Source organism: Nicotiana tomentosiformis, chromosome 2, assembly GCF_000390325.3.
Source record: "Nicotiana tomentosiformis chromosome 2, ASM39032v3, whole genome shotgun sequence".
Classification (NCBI taxonomy): domain Eukaryota; kingdom Viridiplantae; phylum Streptophyta; class Magnoliopsida; order Solanales; family Solanaceae; genus Nicotiana; species Nicotiana tomentosiformis.
The window spans coordinates 159953409-159961239 of record NC_090813.1 but is presented as its reverse complement, the minus strand read 5'-3'; positions in this window follow the sequence as shown (position 1 = coordinate 159961239).

The window sequence follows — 7831 nt, the reverse complement described above, 5'->3', positions numbered from 1 at the left end:
AGATTTATCCTTTTGAATATTTAATCTTCTATAGACTTCATTCTTAAGTCCCAGCTTGGTTAATATCTTTACACTCGTGTGATTTATATTTTTTTTTGTCTTTGCTTGATTTCTTTTACACTGTTGTAGAATAGTTGATGGATATACTCTGGTCATATTTCATATTTTCTTAATTCATCACTCTTTAAACAATAAAATTTTCTAGAGAGTTTTGCTAAGTCCTATAAAAGTACGTATATTATTGCATTCTACTTCTACTAGTGACTTTTACTTGACATTTAAAAATAATACCGAAAATTAACTGAACCGTATCGATACCGAAGAGAAATCGACATGATTGGACGGTTTTGAAAAGTCTAATTTTAGTTATACATAATAGAATAATTAAAAAATTGGTATGGTATAAATTTTATAAAATAACCGGCTGAACCAAACCATTCACGCCACTAAATACTAGGATTATGTATATTCGTTTGAGACAAAAGTGCTTTGAAGGACCGGATCTATTGTCATTACTAGTATTGCACGAATTTGGGTTTCATTTTCTTATTTTGTAGTAGCTTTACAAATTGTAGAAAGTCTTCGAAATATAGTTCAACATAAACTTGGGATACTTATATTTTACATGTAGGAGATTAAGGTTGAACAATAGAATGTCTTCCAGCATATTTGAATTCCCTGTACACGTGAAGAGGTTTGAATTTGGGGAGGAAGAAGAGGGAGAGAATGGAAAAGATTGGAATCTAATACATTACTTTTTTATATGAATGGTTAATATGTATATGAAATTTAATTAAGTGATAACCTCTCTAAGAGAGGTAAATAAGTTTATAATATAGTATTGATAGCTAAAAGTTTTCTCAATTAAATTATTATATATAAAATATGTTTGATATTTAATTAGTCGTCATTTGGTATATAGAAGTATTTATAATATGTAGTTAAGCAGAAATTTTCTAAGCATTATATATATATATATATATATATATATATATATATATATATATATATATATATAACATTCAGAGAAGAAGCTTGATATTCGTAAAAATTGCACGGGGCGCCCTATTTGGTCTCTCCCATTTAACCTATACCCATATTTTTAAAATTATTTAACCTATACACTAATTTTAATAACTTCAGACGCCTCCTCTTCTTTCTTCTGACTTATGCGCTTTTCTTCCTCCTCTTCTTGTCTATCAAATTAATTTTTCAACCACTACTTTAATATATTCACTAATAAAATGTGAAGTCAAATTAACAACTTAACCTACATTTGATCAAATACTGTCATAAAATAATAAAACAGAGTATTGTTATTGTTCTCTATTTGAATTCAGAAACCCTGTCAACAAAAGGTAAAACGTAGGCTTCTGCAAATTTTACAATCCTTTATTTTGCAAGCTCGAGATGCAAATCCAAATGCATCGAGAGCGCAACAGATACTCTCTAGTTCATCTTGTTATGTGTTTATCTCATACTGAATATACAGAAGTTCCAAATCCAGTATGAAGAATATGAAGAATTTCCCATGAGGTAAAGCCCGATGTAATGCCAAACCAGTTCTTAGTTACACTAAAGAGTTAATTTGTCCTGAAGTTTGTACTACAAATTGAAGAACTTGAGACTAATTTGTCTGAAGTTTGCACTATGAAGTGAGGGGAAACTGAAGTTTGCCCTTTGCACTATGAACTGAAGTTCCTGAAGTTTGCACTACAAATTGAAGAACTTCAGACTAATTTGTCTGAAATTTGCACTATGAAGTGAGGGAAAACTGAAGTTTGCCCTTGCACTATGAACTGAAGTTCCTGAAGTTTGCATTATGAAGTAAGGAGAAAATGAAGTTTTCCCTTTGCACTATGAACTGAAGTTCCTGAAGTTTGCACTACAAATTGAAGAACTTCATACTAATTTGTGTGAAGTTTGCACTATGAAGTGAAGGGAAACTGAAGTTTGCCCTTGCACTATGAACTGAAGTTCCTAAAGTTTGCACTATAAATTGAAGAACTTCAGACTAATTTGTCTGAAGTTTGCACTATGAAGTGAGGGGAAACTGAAGTTTTTCCTTGCACTATGAACTGAAGTTTGCGTGATTGCTTTTGCAAGTCAGGCCAAACTTCAGGCAAAAATATCTGAAGTTTTGCTTTGATAAGGCTACACTTCAGGCAAAAAATTCTGAAGTTCAAACTTCAGACATAAATTTTTGCTACTTCAGGCCCGTATGCCTGAAGTTACCCGAAAAGTGGGTACGCTTGCAATTCTTTTTACAAAGCGGGGTATAGGTTAAAATGTGACCCAAAAACTGGGTATAGATGCAAATCCCCCTTATATTCTCATTACTCAACTTTCGGTGAGTTGAACGAATTTCAGTAATATAAGTATTAAATTTCAGATATAGAGCTAAATTAAAGAACCATAATGGGATTCGTTAATATGGATGAGAAAAGGTTGCAAGTAAAGTTACCAATTTTTTGTCCTTCCATTAACAAAAATCATTTCAACTCTCTTAAATTAATTGACGATTACTAATCTTTTTTTTAACAGGTAACTAAAATCAACAAAGGTGGACGATTCAAATTTAAAAAGAAACCGTTCGATTTAGTAAAACTTGTCGCATTCTTAAAATTCATTTCTTTTTTCCTTTATTTCAAAACCACTTGCTTACTTTTCCAGAAAATGGGTACGATAGAAAAAATGTAATTTCAAAGAAAACTTCGAATTAGAACTTATAACTCTAACTTCAGATAATAAAATAAGCCGACCACTTGACGAGATTAGATCTTGTTCCCAAAAAAATTGAACATTATTTCAAAAAATCATTTGCACTAATAATAAGTAAATCCTTCTCTGCGATTAGTTGTATTAATAAACTAGTTTATGGGCACGCGCGTTGCGCGTGTGTCATATATTAATTAGTATAATATTTTTTTTTAAAACCACATTAATATTATTTAAAAATATATTTGAGTTATAAAATAAAATTAAAGGAAAAAAACTCAGGTTCATGAAAATAATAAAATTTTATATAGTTAACTTGGTGAAGAAGACATCATAATACTCCACAGAAAGATGCCAGATTGAATTACTTCAAATATTATTGAAGTTCACTAAATAACTTTGTACTATATCCTACCCGTTTGTTAGGCGACATAGATGCATGAGTTTAACCGCGCGAAAAACATATTTAATTCAAAAACAATCTTTTTATAAATTTAATCAACATAAAAGAGAGAAAATTTTAATGTACATACATAAAAAAAACTAAATTGTATATATATATATATATATATATATATATATATATATATATATATATATATATATATATATATATATATATATATATATATATATATATATTGATTAATCACAAATTTAATATTTTTATTAGAGTTAGACGTTAGATGGACATCATTTTTCATAATATGATTTCTTTATGAAATGTTGGGGAAAAAAAGGAATTCATAAGAAAAAAAATTCACTTTCATAAATATGTGTGTTTGTGTATGCGCACCTTATTTCCTTTCACTTCTTTATTTGATTCTTTCATGAAATAGTTAAAAAAAATCTTCTATTCAAATAAGAACTTGAAATGAAATGCAAGGCAACTAAAAACATAAAGAAAGAAGAGAATAAATAACATCTAAAAAAGTTGTGGTGTCTGTCCATTGAACTGTATTTCCAATATCTGAATTTTTCCTATTCTTTTTCCTTTTCCAATATTTTTCTTTCATTGTTCTTCTTTTCTTTTCCTACTATTTTTAAAACTCCCTCTCAATGAAAGTCCATCTAAAATCTGTTACAAAATCCATTTAAAGGAATAGTAATTTCTTTGGGAACTAAAGAGACAACTTGTGGATCTTCTAGCATATATCACATCAATGAAAAGAATAGGGAAAAAGTAAAAAGGGAAAGAATGGCCAAAAAATGAGAGAAAGAATAATTGTCGGTTTAATCGTTGTTTACAAATTTACCCTTATGCTTCAATAGTTTTTCTAAAATAAAAGTTGTTGTGCAACAATCACCTGAATACATTTACATATGCACCAGCGGTAAAGCCCGTGAATGAAACTGTACCTGTCTTGTTTCTTACCAAACGCCTTTTAGTGGCCATTGATTCTAAGATAAGCAATAACATGTTGAGAAGCCGGCCACTTCCCTTCTGTAACGACCCGACCGGTCGTTTTGAACCCTAGCACATCACTCAGCAGTTTGGGGCCATGAATAGCTTCACTTCAGGTATTAGGACTTGTACGCGTGGTCGGAATTTAATTTCAGGAAGTTCGGAGTTAATTTGGAAAGAAAATTCTAATTTCGGAAGCTTTGAGTTGGAGAAATTGACTAAAATGTGATTTTTGAGTAGACGACCTCGAAATCGGGATTTGAAGGTTCTAACAAGTTCGTATGATGATTTTGGACTTAGGCGTATGTCCGGATCGGGTTTTGGATGACCCATGAGCATTTTGGCGCTTATTGTGGAAGGTTGGCATTTTGGAAGAATTTCATAAATTTAAGTTGAAGTGCATTTCAATGCTATAGATGTCTGTTTGGGATTCCGAGTCTAAGAATATCTCCGTATAGTGATTCTGATATTGGGAGCGCGTCCAGATGTGGATTTGGAGGTCCGTAGGTCATTTTGGGCTCATTTGGCGAAAGTTAGAAAATTTGAAGGCTTTTGAGAAGTTTGACCAGGAGTGGACTTTTTGATATCGGGGTCGGATTCCAATTCCGGAAGTTGGAGTAGGTCCGTAATGTTGAATGTGACTTGTGTGCAAAATTTAAGGTCAATCGGACTTGATTTGATGAGTTTCGGCATCGAATGTATAAGTTTGAAGTTCTAAGGTTCATTAAGCTTGGATTGGGGTGCGATTCATGATTTCGATATTGTTTGATATGATTTGAGGCCTCGAGCAGGTCCGTGCTATGTTGTGGGACTGGTTTGTGTGATTGGACGGGGTCCCGGAGGCCTCGAGTGTGTTTCGGGATGATTTAGGATCATTTCGGATTGTTTCGGATTGTTGTTGCTTGTATCTGGTTTCCTTCATCGCGAACGCGAAGAAGAAAAGCGGAGTGGGGGCCTTGAGTAGTTTGGCCTTCGCGTACGCGGAGCTCCAACGGCGAACGCGAAGCAGTGGTGTCTGCAGCCTTCGTGAACGCGAAGCTTCGATCGCGAACGCGAAGAAGGGCCTGGCCTGGGCAGATTGTTTTAAAGACGGGATTTGGCCATTTTTCCTTCATTTTTCATGCTACACTTGCTGCACGTTTTTGTGTAGGTGCATATATGTCTAGTGGCCTTGTGGGCGCAGAGGCGCGGTTATGACGGAAACTTAAGTGAGTTGCATTCTATACTACGATCCGCAGTCGGGAGAGTCTCCTTCAGAGTACTTATATTTTTCCTGTCCAATTTGTATTCCGGACAACTGTTGTATTTTATTTTATATTTTTAGTAAATGCTCATGCATTTGTGACACCGGGTTTTGGGATGATTATGGATTGTTATGTGTTGGAATTATTAAAAATATTATTATTTATTTTGTAAATTTTATCTTTCACCATTTAATTGAAGGGGATATGATTTCAAAAAATATTAAAATGAGAACCAAGTTAGTATTTATTTTTGACTTGTCTGACAGCGGTGTACGGCGTCATCACGACCTTTAATGAATTTTGGATCGTGACACCTTCTCTCAAAATTTCACTGTAGCTCTTATATTTGCCAGCTCAAGAGTCGAGAGTACTTCAACGAGCCTAGCTCCTTTGTATGTAAAGACATGCCAGTTCCATATGGTATATTTCCACCTACATATGTCACGCACAAAAATAAATTCAAATCAAAGCACAAACTCTATTAATTTTTGAATAATCTGTACAATTATACAATTATCCATCCAGAAAAGTACCAAAACTCTGTTCTATTAATGTTACAACTACAAAAGTCATGTCCCTTCGAGGACATCCAAACATAAAAAAGAATTTAAAAATTCATTAACAATCGTTTCTTGCCTGAGATAATCCAGTAGCGACATTTTAATGTATGCGAACACTCAATTAATCATTAGCTATTGTTGAAGGAAGTGGGTAAACTCTGAGAAAATTATTTTTATTTCCATCTCTTCTTGCAATTTAGTGATCCCACTTCAACCTTACTCCTTCGGGTATTGATATTGATATTGTAAGCATATCAATACCCTGCAACATATTTTGTTTATTGTTATGATATTGATATTGTACGGTGGGATCGGGTTGCACGCCGCAACAGGTAATATAAGGATGAATTATTATGGTGAAATAAGGATGAATTATGAAGTTGATCTTATATGGTGGGATCGGGTTGCGCGCAGCAACATATTTTGTATTTTGTATTCCCTGTTTTATCGTATTGGCTTCAGTTCCTTCGTACGAGACTCTGAGAATTCGTAATTCCGGTTGTCACTGTTTTTCTGAGGGTTGAATTATTGTCATTGACTTATTGCCTTGCCGTCATTTCCTGAGCTCTTTTCCTAATACTATCATTCTGGTGAATTGATTTTCAAGGTGAATTTACTACGTTGAGTCAGTAGTTCCCGCTCTGCTGAGTTGTTAGTAATATAGTGATTTAAAATAAAAGAATTAATATCATGCTACCTTGTGTGACTTTTGAGTTAGAACTCGCCGTATATTTCAGTATTTACTATTTCTAATAATTGTTATATTTTATTTCAATTAATTTCTCAACTTAATCTCCTTAATCTGTCTGAGGTTTTTATTTTACTTAAAAAGGAATTGTTATTATGTTTTAATTTAATAAATTTATATTAAATGCAATAGCTTATTCAATGTTGTATTTTATTTGAAAATGTTATTTTTTTCACTCAAATGATTTATAAAATAAACTCATCTTTCTCGTTGATTTTCTACTTGGTCTAGAAACTGTAAATTTATTTTATGATATATAGATGGAATCTCGTGAACATCTTAATTAGCATTTGACACGGATATTATGTACCGAGTAGCACGTGAATTTTGCCATGCAAAGTGAGATAGAAAGATGTGGGCATAAGGTGTCGTGTGTGTTAAAGATTTGGAAGATGTGATTTATGGTATGAGATTACGAGAATTGGGATTATTGGAATCGTGTATTAGAAACGATTTGATTGGTTGAGTTGACATCGTTTTCCCTACTTGAGCACATTTATACTTATATGTATCCCAACTATATTGTTGTTTAATTACTTGACTATTTCTTGTTGCCAGTCGTGTTTTTCTTGTCGCTACTACTGTTTGTAATCTTATTTCTTTTTGCTATTGGTATTGCTTGATATTCCTTCCTTGTTAGCTTTATGTTATATCCTGCACAGGTTTATATGTTTGGTAGGTGTCTTGACCTAGCCTCGTCACTACTTTACCGAGGTTAGGCTTGACACTTACTGGGTACCACCATGTTGTACTCATGCTACGCTTCTGCACATTTTTTTTGTGCAGAACTAGGTACCTCGGATGAGTTGGTTTTGAAACTTACGCTTGGTGAGGCTGGAGACTTCAAGGTACACCTGCTGGGCGTTCGCAGGCTCCGAAGTCACCTTCTATTGTATTTATTTCCATTGTTTCCTTTTGTTCCGGAACAGTGATGTATTCATTATGTAAAATTTCTCCTAGAAAGGCTTATGACTTGTACTACCGGTTTTGGGATTGTAAATTGTATAGAGATTTTTATTTCGAAATTGTTCGATGTTAGTAAACATTGTCGTTATTTCAGTTAATGTTAGGCTTACCTAGTTTTAGAGACTAGGTGCCATCACGACTCCTTCAGAGGGATTTTGAGTCGTGACATATTTTGTTTTAAGGAGTAAGG